This window comes from Macrotis lagotis, chromosome 5 (genome assembly GCF_037893015.1).
Source record: "Macrotis lagotis isolate mMagLag1 chromosome 5, bilby.v1.9.chrom.fasta, whole genome shotgun sequence".
Classification (NCBI taxonomy): domain Eukaryota; kingdom Metazoa; phylum Chordata; class Mammalia; order Peramelemorphia; family Peramelidae; genus Macrotis; species Macrotis lagotis.
Genome location: NC_133662.1, coordinates 7,317,525 through 7,338,341, shown reverse-complemented (window position 1 = coordinate 7,338,341; position 20,817 = coordinate 7,317,525). Strand labels below are relative to the sequence as shown.

At 35.1% G+C, this 20,817-nt stretch overlaps 1 long non-coding RNA gene across 1 annotated transcript in view; it reads right to left on the bottom strand.

Moving 5' to 3' along the window:
* Positions 1-8,117: 8,117 nt before the first annotated feature.
* The window catches only part of LOC141523440 (uncharacterized), a 41,641-nt gene continuing 28,941 nt past the window's right edge, over positions 8,118-20,817 (bottom strand). The window contains exon 3 of the long non-coding RNA XR_012478487.1: positions 8,118-10,390. This is a non-coding gene — a long non-coding RNA (uncharacterized LOC141523440). The remainder of the gene's footprint in view (positions 10,391-20,817) is intronic.

The window sequence follows — 20,817 nt, the reverse complement described above, 5'->3', positions numbered from 1 at the left end:
CCAACAGATTATATATCTCAAGATCTTTTGGGCCCAGAGAGTTTGTAAAAAGTTTTTTTTTCCATCTCATGCTTATGAAATTATATCTATTAAAAATTACATATGTATCTCAGGGCCACTAAGTGGCACAGTGGATAGAGCACCAGCCCTGGAGTCAGGAATAGCTGAGTTAAAATCCGGCCTCAGACACTTAATAATTACCTAGCTGTGTGGCCTTGAGCAAGCCACTTAAATCCATTTGCCTTGAAAAAAACCTTAAAAAAATTATATATGTATCTTGTAACACTAGCTTTGGAAAAAAATTTTACTTTGTGTTTTTTAAATTAATATATATATATATTTAAAACTAAATTCATAGAGAATTTTATTTTCTTTTTGAAAATAATAGTATATTTGGAATAAAAGGAAAATGAGCTTATAATACGAGATGTGAAAGAAATTTGTGTAAAAGATCTTCAGATCTAAGGTTAACTTTAAGAGAAGTTGCTTTATATTTGCTTTAAGAGAATGAAATGTCAGCCTGGGAATCTTATGTTTCGCATAGGTTAAGAGTCAGTAATATCTAAGCCTAGAATTAATCATTGTATTGCTTTGTAGAGATAATGAGGGACAATATCAGAAGTTATGACCCTCTGGCCTCCTTGAAATTTTTAAACAAAGTGATGGGTCTTATTCTAAACCTGTAGGTCCAAGCATATTACAATAACAGAAAAGAAATTGTATACTCCTTTTACATCTATAAAAAAAAAAGTATATGCTATATTATCGGTATTAAGAGAATGGCCACAACTCTTAATATTTTTATAGATAGTAAGTATGATTATCATGTCATCAGATGCATAACAACTTGTATTAATCATAGTAGTAGTAGTAGTAGTAGTATGTAGATGTAGTATTATATCAACTCTTTAAAGAATCACTAGAAGTTATTAGAAATGGATATAATGCCTTTTTATTGAACATATGAAGTCCCATCCTGGATTACCTGGACATATATGTATATATATATATACATATATATATATGTATATATATATACATATAAATGTATATATGTGTGTATACATATATATGTATACATATACATATATGTATGTATGTATGTATATATATAATATATATAATATATATATTATATATATATATTATATATATATATACACAGGAAGGTAATCATAGGACCTATCAATTAAACCTTCCACTCCTTATAAGCTTAGTAGAAGAGTAAGCTAAACTGTTTTATAAAACAATTCATCAGAATGCCTCTTTACTAAAGAAAGAATTTAAAATCACCAAAGAGCAAGCTAGGAATATAGTAATATCCTGTCCACAAAGGGGTATTTATCTACCCCTCCAAATTATTTTAAGAATCCTAAAGGCCAGACTCTTAATGCATTGTGGCAGATGGATGTGACTCTTTATACAACTTTTGGAAAAATGAAATCTATTCATGTTACTGTAGATAAATTTAGTTCATATATGATGGCAACAGCACAAAGTTCAGAGGCTACTCTAGGTGTGATTAATCATTTATTCTCTTGTTTTGCAAGAATACAAAAATTTATAAAAACAGATAATGGCCCTGGATATACTTCTGTGACATTTAAACAATTCTGTCTATACAATATAAAACATACTACAGGAATTCCTTTTATCCCACAGATCAAGCCTATAGTTGAGAAGAATAATAGGTCATTAAAAATGTTCCCACATCAACAGAAAAGAGGAAATGTGGGGAAACAGATACCAGACTATGCCTAAATAAAATTTTGTATGCATTAATTTTTTGACTTTGGATGATAAGAATAAAACCTTGACTGAAAAACAATTTGGTTACAAAATTACTGTAGAAATAGAATATACATCCCTAAGAGTACTCATACAGTAATGTGGAAGGATACAAAAGATGGACATTGGAAAAGACTCGAACAATTACTAACCTGGGGTCAAGGGTATGCTTTTGTTTTGTCCACAGAAGGAGAAACTTTCTAGATATCAGAAAGAAATATCAGACCATGCAAACCAGATGAATCAAGTGATACATAAAATGAACAACTTACATTTAAGAAATGGGAAAAGATAGCATAAGAGGAGAAAGGACAGACCACATGAAGGGAAGGCACGACAAAGACAACTTGTGATCCTTATATTAATCATGAACAATTTGGGGACTGCAAAAGGAACTGAATATTGCATTTATGTGCAAAACCCTGATATATTTTTAAAATATATCTGAAGTTATTTTGATAAGGGAAGCTGAAAATTTATTTGGAATATAACAAAGTTACTATTGGAAATATCAAAGAAGAGATGCTGAGAAGTTAGGTATAATTTTTCTGACTTAAATAGTATCACACTTCATATAGAGGAATTTATAATCATTACTGAGAAAAAGAGGATAAATAAAAAATTGTTACAATTGCATTATTATAGCATGTGTATGTAAAGAAGTGATGACTAAGGAAAAGATAAAAGCAAAATCTACTCAAGAATTGTCAGAAAATGTTCCTAGAGAATTTAAGGCTCAGAAGAAAACTTTATGAAAATCCTTATCATTTGATTAATGCATTAAAAATTTCTGTAATAAACAATTTGTGTTAGGGAAGAATATATAGATTTGAGCAAGAAATTGTATGATTGGTTGTATTCTCCACCTATAGTTGGTACATGGTTACATGGTATTATAGAAATAGAAATAATAATTTCAGCTTTGTTGCAATTATGATATTGATCATTTGTTGTTTGTCTCTCATTTTAAAAACTATCTTTTGGTATTGATGATTTGTATAAGTTGGCTGAAGACTTCCAATAGCCTCCCAATGAGATTTGATTCCTGTAAAGACAGCTGATAAAATAATTAAATGGTTACATCATCCCACTCTTTTTGGGCATTGGGCAAGAGTATTATACAATTATGTCTTATATTAATTCTCTTTATGCTTCTCTCTTGCTGCTTACCAAGTTTTTTTCAAAGTATTTTTTTCTATTACCAAAGCCACTATGTATGCTATCAATAGAGTTCAGGATCATGTTATCCAGGTTGAGCATCAGTTTGGGCAATTGGGAGCTTGTTGCGTAAACAGAAAAGAGGGAAGTGTAGAGCCTGCTCAAGGGAGTTCAGGGTCAAGAGGCCAGTTATGGCCAAAATAACATGAGTTCTGGTAACCCTTGAGCTAAAAGCTTCCACAGAACTGTGATTTTTTAACATAACTGTGTCATTCATGGCCTCACTATTCGATAAGCCTTGTTTCTGAACTTCTTGACCTGGGTCACATTCTGCTGGGTTAATTCCTACCCATAACAAAGTTGCATCATTGTTTTCAACCTGTATGTTAATTTTGTGGTTTTCTTCTATAAGAACTGTTTGATGTTATCAATAAACTGGCTCTGTCAGATGTCCTGATGACATTCCCCACCTGAGTATATGTGTTTCCTTTTCTCTACTGAGCTGAATCCATCTGCTGGTGGACAGGGGAAACAGACTTTATTTTGGTATAGAGTTTGAGATGTGGATCTATGCCTAGTTTTTGCCATATTATTTTTCAGTTATACTTACAGTTTTTGTCAAATAGTGAGTTCTTATGCCAGAAGCCAAAGTCTTTGGGTTTGTCAAACAGTAGATAACTGTAGTCAGTTGCCATTTCTTTTGAAGCTATACTAATCCACTTCTCCTGTAGGTAATTTTCACCACTTTCTTCTTCTGAGGTGGCATTGTAATCATCTTTACTGCATAGTAGCTTTCTATAGTGAGTGCTCTTTTAGGTTTTTTTTTTCCTTTACTCATCTTTATTGTTTGAGCTCTGCTTCTGGGTTATAGGAAGTGTAGATCCAAACTTTTTATGCTGGGACTGGGATCTGATCCCTGGCTTGTTGTTGACCAAGATGTTGTCTATGCAGTCCAGGCCTTGCCTTTGCAGGGGTGTGTTTCCTCCTCTATGTCTAGGTTCTGCCTATGCAGTGGTTTATTTCCAACCCAGTTTTGTCCTTTGCCCCATTGTTCCCAAGATTTTTGACTTTGATTGGGGTTGGAACCCACCCTGCTGGCTTGCTATCTAGCTGCTGGGACCTATGCTGTTGTCAAGTTTTTGGGACCTGGACCTGGACTTCACTGCAAATAAAAGCCTCCTTCTGGCTTTTCCACTCTCCTGTCCAGCTAGGCTTTACTTCCCACCCCCAGAGAGACAGACTGAAAATCCTCCATGATATCTATTGATGAAAACTTATTTGGATTTTGTCTTTTTTGTTTTTTGGTGGTGGTGGGGAATGTAGCTTTAATGTCTGTAAAGATGCTTCATTTAGCTTTGTTTAAGGGAAAACTCAAGAAGCAAGTTAGCTTCATACAAGCCATCTTGGCTTTGGACCCCAATCCCTTCTAGCTTTAAAAAAATGTATGTTTTCACATAAACAAGCATATCCACTCACAGAAAAATCTTGTTAAAAATAAAATTTTCATTTCTTTCTCAGATATCTCTCATTGGCTTGATGAAACTCTAGGTGATAGGCATGATGATGTTAAAGAATTATCTGGTCCTAAAACTACTCCTATCACTGAGATGAATTAGGGGAGTACTCTGGGGCCTAACAACGAATGGTATGATTATGGGGAATCACATACAGGTGAGTAATTTCCAACAAATTTTGTCTCTATTCAGAAATATCTATATGCATATTCATTTGACCTTACATGCATTCAAGTATGTAGATGTGTCTATCTATATGTATGTATATACATCCATACACATATATGCTCAAAATATTTTGTCATTGCATTGAAAATTCTCTGGATTTACATTTTCCGGACATATACTGGAACAATTGTACCCACATTTTTGTTGCTAAGCAATGAAATGAACAGACCCTGGGGTTCTGAAGCTTTCTCCTCCAGACCCCTTTCCATAATCCTCTCTTAGCTCTTGTTATTACTGTTTCTTCTCTCTTTTTTTTTAGGTTTTTTCCAAGGCAAATGGGATTGAGTGGCTTGCCCAAGGCCACACAGCTAGGTAATTATTAAGTGTCTGAGACGGGATTGGAACCCAGGTACTCCTGACTCCAAGGCTGGTGCTTTATCCACTATGCCACCTAGCCGCCCGAAATTCAGCTCTTCTTTACTGGTTCTAGAACAGTCTTCCAAGTTCTCTAGGGGATTGACTGATTCCAAGATGGGAGAAGATGACCTTCCAATGTCCTCTTGGATATGGGGTATGATGTAGCTGAGATTGGTATCCATCAGTTCTTTAAGACTATCAGGTACAAGAAATCTCTTCATAAATGTTTATTGACTGAATTGAAATGGAATTAGTGATACTTGAAATAGATTTCAATATCCCCTTCCCTCAAGCACCATATCCCGAGAAGGCAATGTTGAGAGTCTCCTTTCCACTCCCTCACATGTTGAAAACACCTCTCCACTCCCCTGAACTTTTACCTGGATAAGATTTTTGCTTCTATCAAAAGTGCTTCTCCTTTAGCATTTTTAATTCTGAAATTTCCCTTTTATCCATCCTCTTTTTCTATGTACCTAATCCAAAATCTTCCTTAACTCATCTTATTCTCTAATATCTTGATGTCAACATTTTCTTCCAGTTCTTTGCCCTGCTACACTTCATTAATTAAATAGTCATCTTTCTCAACTGCTCTGAAAACTTCTTAGTGAGCAAAAATCCTTTATATAAAGAGTCCAGAAATGTTCCATGGATTGTATAGAACATGTTTACAAAGAAGCATTTTCTCTGTTATATTATCAGTCTATATGAGCTTGTCTTCTCCCCTACTTTCCAGATGTGGAGATCTTATGCTAGCACTCAGCTGGACTGAATAATTTGAATTCAGAATTCTAGTTATTTTCAATCCCTTTTGCAAAAACTTCTATTGATTTAGGGACTAATCTTTGGCCCAATTTGCATCATATATCACCTCTTCGTTTCAACATTTTAGCTCTGACCTAACTAGTGAGTGAAATGATTATTAATAACCAAATCATGGGGGGAAATTCAGATTTTTTCCTATTCTATTTCCTTGTTTGAAGTCCAGTCTTTAAAGTAAATTACTAATTTCTGTAAAAAAATTTGCTTCACCTATACTATCTTCTTTGGGTGAATTCCTGCTTATTATGTTTTACTCTTGTTTGGATGCATATAGATTCTTTGATTTAATTCCCAAGATTGGGGTGATTTTGAAGTAAATGGCATGATCAAAGTCATATCCTACAGCCCCTCATTAGAGCAGTTCCAGCTCTCATGATAATTTTCATTCTTTTTCATTACTTATAAACCAGTCTTGGGAATACCCACTCTTTCAAAGGCTAAGAAACACTTGGGGTCCATAAGGGATATTTGATATTTGAGAGGATCTCTAAACCCTTTTATTGATAATATGATAGCATTATTTTTTCTTCTTTTGTTTGTTAATTTCCAATTACCTGTAAAGAGAGTTTTCAACATTCATTTTATTAAAAATTTTCAGTTCCACCCTCTCTTACTAACCCCCCAAGATAGCAAGCAATCTGATATAGGTTATACATGCACAGTCTTATTACACATATTTCCATAGTAGTCATGCTGAGATATAAGGCGTAGAACAAAAAAGGAGGAAAGTAATAAGAAAGAAAATCAAAAATCATATTTAAAAAACTGAAAACAGTATGCTCTGATTTGCATTCAGACTCTGTAGTTCTTTCTCTGAATGAGTATGGCATTTTCCATCACAAGTCTTCTAGAATTGTTTTTGATCATTGTATTTTTGAGAAAAGTTTAGTATCATAGTTGATTATCTATAATAGCATTATTAATAAAATTAATGTTAAATAAAAAACTATAACTCATTTTTAAATGTCTACTAGTTATAAGTTAAATTGAAAATATGAAGTTAACTCATCCCACTTCCTCTCCCCTGTCCCTTCCAAAGCCAGTGCTATCCCTTCACCCCTACTTCATTGTACTTTATTCATTGTTTTGTGAGATATGTTCCATTCTTTCATAATAAGCATATTTAAAACATCTATTATATGCTCTAAGATGCACTTACTGCTTTGTCAATGATACAAAAGAATGTACATTATAATGTATGACCAGTATTTAGCACATTACACCTATAGCCTGTCATATCAGACTCATGAGATGCTTTCTTCTGGTGTGAAATATCATAGTGTATGCATTATGTATGTCTAGTAATAATAGAGAGTAGTATGTTACTGTATTTTTTGCAGGGGCTATTTTAATCCTTCTATCCAACTTTATGCTTCACAATAGGCACCACTGTTTTTCCAGGTTCTTCCTATTCCCTCACCACCTCTTCACTATTAACCTTGGCTGTTTCTCTAGTTACTCCTTTGCTACTGCCCCTGGGGAAAGCTTTTCTTTCAAATCCATGAGGGACAAGTCTAAAGGAAAAGAAAAGACCTGAGGTGGCATCTCACTGTGCTTTTTCATACATTTCTTTCATTTCTAATTCTTCATGATTAAGAGCTCTAATCAACATACATATTATGTATGTATATACATGTATATATACATATGAAATAGGGCATAAATATGGAAGGGCACAGACAGAGAATATGTCTGCTCATAGAACATTCATAAAGGGGCACACACTTGAAGAATATGTGCAACCAGAGCAGAGTCTGAAAGAAAGAGAGAACAGTTTGCTTTTCCTATTTGTTTTTTCCCCCTTTGGCAAAAATCATTTGAGCAGAAGATTAAAGAAATAATAAAATTATGGACCAAAGAAATGATATTTTTGAAACATTTTACAACCATCAAGCACTAAATCAATGTAAGCAATTTTTAATGCTAGGCAGCCATAAGTAGGGGTGGACACCAGGGCTACTCTCCTTTCATGCTCTTTGTTGGAGAAAATTTTAAAGGGTACATTTGACCCAGAGTTTACATTAGTTAAATACTAAGTAACCTACTGAATTAGAACAAGAAAGATGAAAAACATTACCAGATATATAGTACTGAAAAGAAATCTGATTTCTGTAAATGGAAAGACTTACACCTTTCTATCTGAAGCCTAGGGGAAGGATTGAAGATACTTGCATTTACTGATTTCCTGCATCAGCACAGAAAGGTAACAAGCCTAGAACTGGTGCATTGAAGTAGCTGGTAAGTCTTCCTTCCTTTTCTGATCTGGGACCTAGCAGCTAAACAAAAAGACCAGGAAATCTCACCCTTCCACCATCTTTGAGCATCTGTGATACCCTTCAACAGTTATACACCTGCAAGTCTCATATATCATTGTAAGTGTGGGTTTAATCACAAACTCTGCCAAACCACAGAAACTCCCTCCTGCTGAACCTGCCCTGCCTGATCAGGGTTAGAAGCAAAGTCTTGTATCTTTCCACCTGCCAGGAGGGTGTGTTTGCATTTTCTACACCTGAGAAGACATCGAGAGCTGGAGGAAACATTAAAGTTTCCTCTACTTGATGATCTGAGAGACAAGTCTGTCTCTAGTACTGGGGGTGGTGGGGGTTGTGGGGCTGAAATGATGTGGGCTTTGATTATTTTATTGTGAATCCTTTGGGTGCTACTCTTCTCAAAGCTTTCTTTCTAGTTTGAGACAGTTCACTTTGATATTAAATAGTTCTCAATCTTTCTGCTTCTGTTTAGAATGTGATCACATCATGTACTAGCTCTGTGACCATAGCCATGTCACTAAAACTCTCTGAATGTGTTTCCTCATTTAAATAATGAGATAATAATAATGAGAGGCATGCTCATTTACTACTCATGAAATCACTTAGACTCTCTATAGCTCCATTTTTTTCTGAAAAATCACGAAGGTTGAATCTTAGCTTCTAAATACATTTTCAGGTCTAAATTTACAAATTTTTGATTCCATGATAAACAGAATCTAAAACAATGTCTGGTACATAACAAAGATTTCATACTGTTTAAATTTAATTGAATTTGGCTTGGAAAAAAGAGAAAAATTATAATAATGAAAGGCAGCTGGTGACACAATAGATAGAACACTGGACCTAGAGTCAGGAGGATATGAGTTCAAACCTAGCCTCAGATACATACCCTAGATGAGTCACTTCATCTATCTCCCTCAATTTCCTCAACTGTAAAATGGGACTCTTTGTATTGCCTGACTCACAGGGTTATTGTGAGGATCAACTGAGCTAATATTGGTAACATTCTAAGCAGAGTACTTCGTGTGTTGTAGGTAGATAATAAATGTTTGTTCCCTATTTCCCTTTATCCTCTTCTTTCAACATGAGACAAGAGGTTTGGTATAATTCACTAACTTTCATGTTATTTACTTCTTTTCCCTGGGTAGTAATTTATTCATATTCTTTTTCTTCCCTAATCCTTCAAACATATATGAGAACTTCAGTTATATATGTGTTGCTGTCAACTCAATTATCCCCAATTCCTCTGTCATCAGTCTCCGCAGTTTCCATGATCAATTATTTCTAACCAGTCAGACAGTTCTAATTTTGGAAATCAACTGGACCATCTTCATAAGTTTTTTTTGTTTTTTCCAAGGCAATGGGGTTAAGTGACTTGCCCAAGGTCACACAGCTAGGAAATTATTAAGTATCTGAGAACAAATTTGAACTCAGGTTCTACTGATTCCAAGGCTAATACTCTATCCACTGAGCCACCTAGTAGCCCCACCATCTTCAGAATTAAAAGAAAAATGATTTTAAAAATTTCAAAATAATTGACTATGAATTTAATATTAAACATCAACTCAACTCTTTCTCTTCTGTAATCCACCCTCTGCCCCAAATAATCTTACGAAGGTCTAATTGTGAAAAACGGTTTCAGTCTCTGCACGTTGATTGGCATTGGATGCCCTCTGAAATCTGCCTTCCACTTCCACCTATTTAATTAGCCTTCTTTGATAAAATTACCCTTTGTCTAAGGCTCCTTCCTCTATATTTTTGGATATTTTTTGCAAAGCAATGGGGTTAAGTGACATGTCAAAGTTTACATAGCAAGGTAATTATTAAGTGTCTAAGCTCAAATTTGAACTCAGGTCCTCCTAACTCCAGGACTAGTGTTCTATCCACTGAGTCACCTAGCTGCCCCTTTCTATAATTACTTTTAACCATAGCATTCTTCCTACTCAATATATTACAGGTTTTTATAAATTCCTTTATTTACCTCCAGAAAGACTCCATAAAGTCCCTTATTTCAAATTCATACCTGATTAGACCATTTCAGAAAAAAATGTACTGGAACTAGAGTGAAATCTAGTTGCTCCTGATGTGAGCTTTTTAAGATAAAGAGAAGTATCTTCCCATTTACCTAATTTTATCAGTTTCTTTTCTTTAGATTTTTCTTACCAAGATAATGACTTGAATTTCTGTGTCAGAGGCATCAGTTTGGTTGGCGGGGATCACTTCAAATCCTTCCAGTTTTCTTCTCTGAAGGCTAACCTATAAGCAATATAAAAATTGATAACTCAAAATCTAATGAATAATCCTGTAGCTTTATATATAACTATATACATATGTATGTATGTATGTATGTATGTGTGTATATGTGCAATACAATTTTGGGGGCATGGAGGCTGAGTTCACAACTTGTGTGAAGGTGGTATAGACCCACCATTTTGCAATCTCCAACAGTATGAAAGGGCATAGAAATGACATTGTCAGAAGACATTGGAAACTCTGCAGTGACAGAGTCATAAGGTTTTTTTTTCTTTTTCCTACTGCAGTGCCCTGGTTATGGATGCTTCTTAGACACAGGTCCTTGTAAACATTTATTCTGGCTGTATGTTCTTCCATCATGTGAGATCTCTGTGGATGGCTGTATGTGTCACTTATGATTTATACATTTATGCCTCAGATACATGAAGAAAATAGTTTTTTTTATTTTATTACTATTAATTTTTTCATTAAATGCTCTGTATTTTTAACTGGTCACATTCATTCATTGATTGGGAGGAAAAGAAACACATTCATGAGGGCTCATAATCTGCTATTTTGAATACCTTAAACCTTGGGTAGTTAAATTGATGGCCATATGACTGAGAAAGAGATGTTGCAGTAAAGCAGGGGCTTCCAGGAGATGTCTCTTCCAAGTACAAAATTTTGTGTTTCATCAAAATTTATACAATTCACAGGCTCAGAGGCTCACATAACTGTGTTTGTGTGGTTCTAATCACAGCACACTATAAAGAACTTAACATCTTGCTTACATTATCACAGCTGTTTACCACTTTTGTGATAATTTGTATATCTACATACAGATCTGCCAAAGGCTCAACTATTCTGTACCCTGCTTGAAACCTTGGCTGTGATCAAGGAAACAAGACTAGACTGTGGAGAGATATTGGTGTAGAAGTAGGAAAGAGGATTTGTTTTGTTTTGTTTTGTTATTGATAATAGTGGAGAGTTTGAGTTTTATTCTGTTTCTGTTTTCACTAACAAAGAGAATATTCATTTTTCCCTGATATCTTAGAACCAGAAGTCAAAAATAGAAATAAAAGAATGAATTGGTTCCCTCCTGTAAGAAATCCCCAAATGAAAATCCCAGGAATATCATAGACAAATTTTAGGTTTCCCAAATTAATGACAAATGCATCAAGAAGTCAGAAAGAGGGTCCATGGCAGAGGGGTTGGTTTCCAGATCTCTTGACCCAGGGATTACCAGGGACAGCTGGAAGGGGTGGTGGGAGAACTCTGCTAGACCATAATGGAGCACCAACCACAGAGCATACCTGTGGTGAGAACCTGCAGCAAGGGGAGCTACCCAGAACTTCCAGAACTCTCAGCCCACAGATGATAAGGGGTTCAGGGGAGACTGCATAGGTCTCTCTGCTCTCCCTGAAGCAAGATTATGCTGTTTGCTTTGAGCACACTGAGACCCAGGTTGCAGGTTGGCCTCCCATTCTACCATAGCCAAGCAGGGACCCTCCTCACAGCTCCAGGGCAGAAGGGAGGGCCTGTGGTCATCTGCAGAGAGAAGTCAGAGCCTCTCATAAAACCTTGGAGGAATAAAGGTCCCTGTAGGTTGTCCACAAAAGCCCCCCAAAGCCTTGGAAGTGTGATAAATTCGTCATAGGCTGAGGAAATGAGCAAACAACAGGAAAAGAATAATCTGACCATAGAAAATGACTTTAGTCCCATGGAGAATCAAAATACAGAAGAGGACAAAGTTGAAGCTTCTGTATCCAAAACCTCCAAGAGAAATAGAAAATGGGAGCAGGATATGGATGAGCTCAAGAAAAGACTAAAAAGCAACTAAGGAGGAGAATAAGTGAGGCAGATAAATCATGAGAAACAAATCAGAAGTTTGGTGAAAGAAATACCAAAAAATATGAAGAAAATAATATGTTAAAAACCAGTTTAGGTCAAATGGGAAAAGTAACACAAAAGGCAAATGAGGAAAGGAATGCTTTAAAAAGCATTATTGACCAGCTGGAAAAGGAGATAAAAAAGCTCTCTGAAGGAAATAATTATACAGAATAGAACTAAAGGAAGCTGATGACATAACAAGAAATCAGCAAGAAATAAAACTATACCAAAAAAAACCCAAATTAGAAGAAAATGGTAACTATCTCATTGGAAAAAGAACTGATCTTGAAAACAGACCTAGAAGAGATAATTTTAAAATTATTGGGCAACCTGAAAGTCATGATCAGGAAAAGAGCTTAAACTTCATTTTTCAAGAAATAATACAAAATCAAATTCAATTTAGATCAATGCATACTATGGGAATGATATAAAGACTAATATACTGCCTTCTGTGGGGGATGGGGGAGGGAAGCAAGATTGGGGGGAAAATTATAAAACTCAAAAGAAATAAAACATTTCTAAAATTAAAAAAAGAGAATACAGCAAAATTGCCCTAAGATCCAAGAAGCAGAGGGTAAAATAAAAATTGAGGGAATTCACTGATCACCTCCTGAAAGAGATCCCAAAAGAAAAATTTCTAGGAATATTAAAGCCAAATTACAAAACTTCCAAGTCAAAGAGAAAATATTAAAAGCTGCCAGAAACAAACAATTCAATTACTGTGGCTCTATAGTCAGGATTACACAAGATCTGGAAGTACCTACATTAAGGGCTCTTAGGGCTTGGAATATGTTATTGCAGAAGACAAATGATCTTGGTTTACAACTGAGAATCAACTACCCAGCAAAACTGAACATCCTCTTTCAGGGGAAAAAATGGTCTTTCAATGAAACAGGGGACTTTCAAACTTTCCTATCAAAACAACCAGAGCTAAACAGAAAGTTTGATCTCCAAGAACAGGAATCAGGTGAACCATAGAGGTGGTGGACAAGGACTAATTATGAGGAACTTAATGATGTTGAACTGTTTGTATTCCCATCTGGGAAGAAGATACTGATAACTCATATAAACTTTCTCATTTATAAGAGCAGTTAGAAGGAGCATATATAAACAAGGCACAGGAAAGAGTGGAATATGATGGTATAATATAGTGAAAAGATGGAGTCAATGGGTGATAAAGGAAAGCATTGGGGGGAAGAGAAAGGAGAGAAAGAAGGGGCTAAGATATTTCACATAAGAGTCAAGAAAAAGCTTTTACAATGGAAGGGAATGGGGGGAAGGCGAGGGGAGAATGAGTGAGCCTTCATTGTCCTCAGAAATGGCTCAGAGAGGAAATAATATATGCACTTACTAGGGTATAGAAATCTATCTTTCACTAGAGAAAAATAAGAGGAAACAGAGGATAAGGGTGAATGGGGGGAGGGAAGGAAGAGTAGGTGATAGAAGAGAGGGAAGATTGTGGGAGAGGGTACTCAGACCCAACACAATTCTGAACAGAGACAGGAGGACAGGAGAGAGAGAATAGAATAAATGAGAGTTGGAGGAATAGAGTGGAGGGAAATACAGCTAGTAATAGAAACTGTGGGAAAAATATTGAAGCAACTTCTCTGGTGGACTTTTAAAGAAAGAAACTCATCCCAGAGACAGAGCCATTGAAATTTGAACACAAATTGATGTACACTTTTTTTCTCTTTCACTATTCCTGAGGTTTCTCAACTTTCTGGGGGGAGGGAGGTTTATGTTTACTCTCACAATGAGATTATTTTAATAATATAAAACAAATTTAAAAAAAGAAGTCAGAAAGAAGTCATTCAAATGCCATAGTTAGGAATGATCACAAAAGATTTTGTAGGTACTACTATAAAGAAACTGAGGGCTTTAAATATGATATTCCTTAAAGCAAAGGACATAGGATTACTATCAAAACTAACCCACCCAACAAAACCGAGTATAATTTTTCAGAAGAAAGAGACATATAATGAATAGGAGGACTTTTGATCATCCTTGATCTGACCACCAGAGCTGAATAGGAAATCTAACATTTGAAGCTAACACACAAGAGAATCAAAGAAAGGTAAACATGAAAGAGATTTAATAAAGTTAATCTGTCCAAATTACTAAATGAAATTATGATCCATGTGACTCCTAAGAACTTTATCATAATTAGAACAATTATGAGAAGTCTTCAGAGACAAATGGCACAGGTGTGAGTTAATTATGTTGGAAGGAAGTAAAAAATGGAGGAGTGAGAAAGAAAGATGTTTTGGGAGAAGAGGGAAGGGAAAAGAAGAATGGAAAAAAATATCTCACACAAAGTGGTGCCTAATTAAGTTTACACAATAGAAGGGAAAAGAAGTCAGGGAATGGTAATAATTGAACCTCTCTCTTCATCTGAACTGGTACAAAGATGGAAGAAAAATTATTTTAAATATACTTACACACAAAATTCAGTATTAGAAATCTATCTTAATAGGTAAGTAGAAGTTTTTATGAAAAGAGAATTAGATTTAGGGATATGGAGATCAGAAGCAAAATAGGTTTTTGTAGAGGGACTGGCTAAAATGAGAGAGAAAGAGAAGGATCAATAGAAGAAAATAGGATGAAGGGAAATACAATTATCAATCTCAACTATTGATGTGAATGACATTAACTCACCCACAAAAATAATTAAAAAATTATAACAGAATCTATTATGTTTCTGTTAAATAAATAAATAAAAGACAAGGGTAACAATCATGTTCTCAGGCAAAACAAAAGCAGAAATGTTTATAATTAAAAGAGATCATCAAGTACTATAGCAGTGAAATAAGATCAACACTAAAAATATGGGAACCAAATGCCATAGAATCAGAATATTTAAAAGTTGAATGAATTACAGGAGGAAATAATAAAAGTAAACTAATGGAGTGCCTCAACTTTCCCCTCTAAGTGGATGAATCTCATCACAAAATAAATTAGAAAAAAGTTAAAGAGATGAAAGGATTTTTGAAAGTTATATAAGAAAATTGAATGGGAATTTAGATCTTTTGTTCATCTTTAAATGCTACCTAAACAAAAATTTACCATGTATTGAAACATAAAACCCTCACATACAAATGGAGAAAAGTAGAAATATTAAATGTATTCCTTTCAGACCACAATGCAGTAAAAGTTACATTCAGTAAAGGATTAAGTATGCATATTAATACAAATTGGAAAATAATTCAACCTTAAATGATGAATGGATGAAAGAACCAATCATATAAACTACATATTATTTTGTCAAAGAAATTGACAATAATGAGAAAACAAATAAAAATCTCTGGATTTCAGTCAAAGCAGTACTTAGGGAAATTTTTATTTGTCTAAATACAGTCATTAACAAAAAAAGAAAAGAATCAGTAGACCAATGAATTGTAGCTTAAATGTAACCTAAAATGTCATGCAATTTTTCAAAAGTAGAAAAAAATTAAAATGCCCAATTAAACAACAAAATAGAAATCCAGAGAATCAAAGGAGAGATTTAAAAATTTGAAAGAAAAAGTACATTAACCTAGTAAATGAAACTAATTTTTATTTTAAAAATTAAAGTTATTTATTAATTATACTTATAAAAGAAAGGAAATCAAATCACCATTATCAAAAATGAAAAGGATAAATCTGCCACTAATGAAGATGAAAACAAAGCAGTCTTTTGGAGGCATTTTGCCCAATTACATGGAATAAATCTAACAATCAAAATTAAATGAATAGATATTTACAAAAATAAAAGCTATCCAGGTTAAGAGAAGTGGAAGATTATCTTAGAAAATGAAATTGAATAAACCATAACTGAGATCCCTAAGGGAAAAAATATCCAGGACCACATGATTTTACAAGTTAGTTGTACCAAACATTTTAATACCTATGTAAACAATTTGAAAACAAATAGGTAAAGGAAGAGTACTATGAATTTCTTTCTGTGACACAAATATGGTTTTGATATTTAAACTAGGGAGAATAGAATAAAGAAGAAAACTATGGACCAGTTTCTAGGATGAACATAAATATAAAAATTTTAAATAAAATAATAGGAAGTAGACCTCAGTAATATAGCACAAGGATTATTCTTTTGTGATCAAGTAGGACTTATAAAAAAGAATCTAAGTCTAATTAAATATTGAGGTCATTATAAGCATATTTGAACATTTCAATAAAAACAAAAATCATTTAATTGTATCAACAGATATATGAAAATACAGCATCCATTACTACAAAAATGCTAGGAAGAATAAGAGTATATCAGGCCTTTCTTGAAATCAGTGCTATCAATTCAAAAGAAAGAACAAGCAATATCTGTCATGGTGAAAAATTGAAAGCTTTCCCAGTAAAAATAAGGGTAAAGCAAGTGTGAATAGATTTTTTTAATCTTCTATGATTTACTTATTTATATTCACATTACTACCATAATCTCATTTGTGAAAGTAAACATAACCCCCACCCCACCCCCAAAGTTAGAAAAACCTCAAGGAAAGTAAAATGCGAGAAAAAAGTGTACTTCATTTTGTGTTCAGATACCATCAGCTCTGAATATGGAATGGGTTGAGTTCTTTATCATGTCCATCAGAGAAGTTGCTTCAATATTTTTTCTCAGTTGTTAACTGTTTTCCCCTCCATTCTATTCATCCACACTCCCAATTTGTTCTACTCTCTCTCTCTCCTTTCTTTTCTTTCCCTCCTCAAAAATATGTTGTATCTGATAACCCTCTCCCATGATCTTCCTTCTCTTCTATTACAAATAACCCCCCCTCTTCTCCTCCTGTTCCCTTTCTCCCAACCCTTTCCCCTCCTTTTTCCTCTAGGGTAAGATACATTTCTATGTCCTATCTCCTCTTTGAGCCACTTCGATGAGAATGAAGGCTCACTCATTCCCTCTTAATTTCCCTCTTCTACTCCATTAAAAAAGCTTTTTCTCGATTCTTTTATGTGAATTATCTTACCCCATTCTTTCTCCCAGCATGTTCTTTTTTTCATCCACTGAGTCCCTCTTTACAATACATTATACCTTTATATTCAGTTCCCTCCTGTGCCTTGTCTAAATATTCTCCTTCTAATGGCTCTAAGAAATGAGAAGGTTCATATGAGTTATCAGCATCTTCTTCCCATAAAAGAATACATGCAATTCAACATCATTAAATCCCTCATAATTAGTTCCTATATACTCTCTCTGTGCTACACTTGAATCCTCTACTTGGAAATCAAGCTTTCTGTTCAGCTTTGGCCATTTCAACATAAAATATAAAAGTCCCCTATTTCATTGAACAATTATCTTTCCTCTGAAAGAGGATGTGCAGTTTTGCTGAATGGTTGATTCTCTGTTTTAATCCAAACTCTATTACCTTCTGGAATATCATATTCCAAATTTTTCAAGCAATTAAAGTAGACATGGATAAATCCTGTGTAATCCTGACTGTAGTGCAATAATAATTGAATTGTTTCTTTCTGAGTGATTGAATAATTTTCTCTGATTTGGGAGTTGTGAAATTTGACTATAATATTCCTGGGAGCTTTTATTTTGGAATTCCATTCAGGAGATGATTGGTGGATTACATCAATTCCCAATATGCATTCTGCTTCTAGTATATCTGGGAAAAGACTATGCTCATTTCATCAGTACAACAATCAGAGACAATTTTAGGGTATCTGCAATGGAGAATACACCTGTTTCCAGGGAAAGAATTGTGGAGTTTAAACAAAGAACAAAGATTATTACCTTTAATTTAAAAAGAAAGTTACCTTTTTATGTAATTTTGCTATCTCTCATTTTATTTCTTCCTTTAGGATATGGTTTTACTTCTCAACACTTTCAATTTTGATCAATGTAGATCATGGAAACAATGTGAAGACTATCAGACTGCCTTCTGTGGGGGGTCAGGGATCAAGAAATGAGATTAAGTGAAAATTGTAAAATTCAATAAAATAAGAAAGAAAAGAAAAAATTAAGTCTAGACATTTTTGTGGTCATAAATTTCAGGTAGCCCAATAACTTTTTAGTTATGTCTCCTGGATCTGTTTTGCAGGTCAGTTGGTTTTCCAATTAGATATCTCACATTTTCTTTTCATTTTTCATTCTTTTGGTTTTGTCTTATTGTTTCTTGATTTCTCACAAATTGATCAGCTTCTCTTACCTCCATTCTACATTTGAAGAGTTCTTTTATCTCCTTTTCCATCTGGTCATTTTTGCTTTTTAAAAGTTTTATTCTCCTCATTGACCTTTTAGACTACTTTTTCCATTTGACCTAAACTGGTTTTTAACTTTATTTTCTTCAGTATTATCTGTATCTCCTTCACCAAGCTGCTTCCTTAGTTTTCATGATTTTCACACATCACTCTCATTTCTCCTCCCTTTTTTCCCTCCCTTACTTGCTTTTCAAAGTCTTTCTTGTACTCTTCCATAGCCTGAAACCAATTCCTATTTTTCTTGGAGACTTTGGATAAAAAAGCTATGAATTTGTCATCTTGAGTGCATATTTTTATACCTATGGAACCAAAGTAATTTTCTATGGTTGGATTCTTTCTCTCCTGTTGGTTGCAAATTTTCCCAATCTATGACCTGATTTTAACGTACTTCCAAAATTTGGGGGGGGGGGTGAGGTTTGGGGACAACACCTAAGGGATCTTAATTCTTTCAAGGTTTTATGAGAGGCTCTAATTGCTCTACTGGTTTATGCTCTGGTCTGTATATAACTACAAGCACTCCCCTCTGCCCTGGAGTTGTGAGGAGGCTCCTGCTCTGCTATGGTAGTATGGGAGCTAAGATTGGGCCCCTAGATCAGAATATGTGCAAAGCAGCAGAGCCAGAGATAGCAGGGAGACCTCTGCAGTCTCTCCAAACCCCCTAATTGTCTGTGGGCTGAGTGCTCTGGAAGCAGCTGTTGGGTGTCTATTTAGGTTCCCAGGACAGGGTTGTCCTGAGACCTGTGCTGGCCTGGGTTCCTCATTCACTTTGATTTAGCAGGGCTTTCCCACTGATCTTCTATATTGTCCTTGGTGATACCTGGGCTGAGACATCTGGAAACCTCTCCTGCTGCCAAGGACCTAGGTGCCCCCAGGGATCCAAGCACTCCATGGGCTGTTCCCAGAAGACTAGAGTGGGCACAGCAGAAAAACTAGAAGGGTTCCGACATAGGCACTCACGAATTCTGTTCAGGTAGTGTGATTAGACTAGATGACTCAGTCCAGTGTTCCAGCCTCTAGGGTTCTCAAAGCAGAAAGTCTGTGAGCAAGGTCCTCCTCCAACATGAGAAGTTTGAAACAGTGCCCAGCAACAATATTCAGAATAAGTAAGAAAAATCAGACAAAAGTCAAGATGAACGTAAAAGCAAAAGTTAAGCTAAGGATAAGAGGAAAGGAAAGAGAAAAGTATAAACTGGGAAAGATAGCATTAAGAGAAATACAGAAATAGTAATTTTAACTTTAAATGAGAATGGGATGAACTTTCCAATAAAACAGAAGCAGACAGAAGAATGGATTTAAAGTCAGAAACCTACAATATGTTGTCTATAAGAAACACATTTGTAGCAGCAAGATACACACAGAGTAAAAGTCTGTAGCAAACTATATTATACTTAAGCACAAGTCAAAAAATCAGGTATAGCAAGGTTGATCTCAGACAAAGGAAAAGCAAAAATGGATTTCATTAAAAGGAATAAGGAAGGAAACTGCATTTTTTTCAAAGACACCATAGATAATGAAGCTATATCATTACTGAGCATATATGCACCAAGTGGTATAACATTCACATTCTTAGAGGAGAAACTAAAGTAGACAGAGAGCAAAGCTATAATCGAGGGGGATCTCAACTCCCCCTCTCCCCCCCCCCACTCTCACTCTCGCTCTTGCTCTCGTTCTCCCTCTCAGAGTTAGAAAAATTTCAACTTCCAGCCGAGATAGTGGAGAGAACCCAGACACTGTTTTAAGCTTTCCTAGATTTCCCTCATGAATCAAACCTCTTTACAGATTTTGGATTTATATACCCCAGAGAAGAACTGAGGAGAACATCCCACAGCAAGGTCTGTCACAGGGAACTGTGGGGGAGTCAAGAGAGCAGAGAGCAGAGAACTAGTACAAAGTGAGACCAGGGGACTGACCTGAGAACAGCAGTGGGAAGGTCTGCTGTGTGTGTGTGTGGTGGGTGGGAGAGATCCAGCATAGAGGTCCAGACATCTATTCAGTCAACTCTGCTACTCTGGAAGACCAGGGTCTTGTGCCCCTGTATTTCCAGCTGAATTACCCCCCAATCCACCAATTCCTATGGGAGAATTAAACAAACACAATAAAAGCCCCTAAGCGTTTTCCCCTTGCCCAAATAAGAGATAGAATCATAAGAAGCAAAATGGATAATTTTGATAACCTGAAGTTAAAAAAGGTTTGCACAAACAAAACCACATGCAATAAAGATTAGAGGGAATGTGGGAATCTAGGAATAATATTGACACTATGTTTCACTAATAAGGCCCTCATTTCTCAGATATATAGGAAATAGTATCAATTTTATAAAAGTAAACACTCCTAAATTGATAAATGGCCAAAAAGATATGTAA